The 683-nt window shown below is 51.2% G+C and overlaps 1 protein-coding gene across 1 annotated transcript in view; it reads left to right on the forward strand.

Annotated features, from left to right (window-relative positions):
• The window catches only part of LOC125488279 (chromodomain-helicase-DNA-binding protein 8-like), a 22533-nt gene that overhangs the window by 5441 nt on the left and 16409 nt on the right, over positions 1-683 (forward strand). The window lies entirely within an intron of this gene.

The following is a 683-nucleotide window of genomic DNA, read 5'->3' on the forward strand; positions in this document are numbered from 1 at the left end:
CCTCTGTGTGAAAAAGTTACCCCTCAGGTCCCTTTCCCCCCTCTCACATTAAACCTATGCCCCTCTAGTTTTGGACTCCCCTACCCCTGGGGGAAAAGACCTTGTCTATTCACCCTATCCATGCCCCCTCATGATTTTATAAACCTCTATAAGGTCACCTCCTCAGCCTCCGACGCTCCGGGATAAACAGCCCCAGCCTCTCCCTGTAGCAGGGAGACCAGAATCGAACGCAGTGTTCCCAAAGTGGCCCTAATCAATGTCCTGTACAGCCCCAACATGACCCTCCCAACTCCGTGTACTCAACGCACTGACCCATAAAGGCGAGCGTACCAAACACCTTCTTCACCGCCCTGTCACTCCACTTTCAAGGAACTAGGTACCTGCTCCCTGCCACAAGGTCTCTCTCTGTTCAGCGACACCCCCCAGGACCCTCACCGTTAAAGTGTATAAGTCCTGCCCTGGTTTGTCCTACAAAAACTCAGAGAATCCCTGGGGACTACATGGGTCTGTCAAACTGGAGGCAGGTCAGACCTAATGTAGAGAGTTGTAACTGCAATCGCTTCAACACAGTCAGTTAACATATAAATGCAGAGGACCATGGATTCAGGACTGGAGAAATTGGGAAAGGGTACATTGTGACAAAAACACAGGCACAGGAGCAAGAGAAGGGAGTGTGTAGGTCC

The sequence above is a fragment of the Rhincodon typus genome, unplaced genomic scaffold, assembly GCF_021869965.1.
Source record: "Rhincodon typus isolate 14 unplaced genomic scaffold, sRhiTyp1.1 hic_rhity00000123, whole genome shotgun sequence".
NCBI lineage: Eukaryota > Metazoa > Chordata > Chondrichthyes > Orectolobiformes > Rhincodontidae > Rhincodon > Rhincodon typus.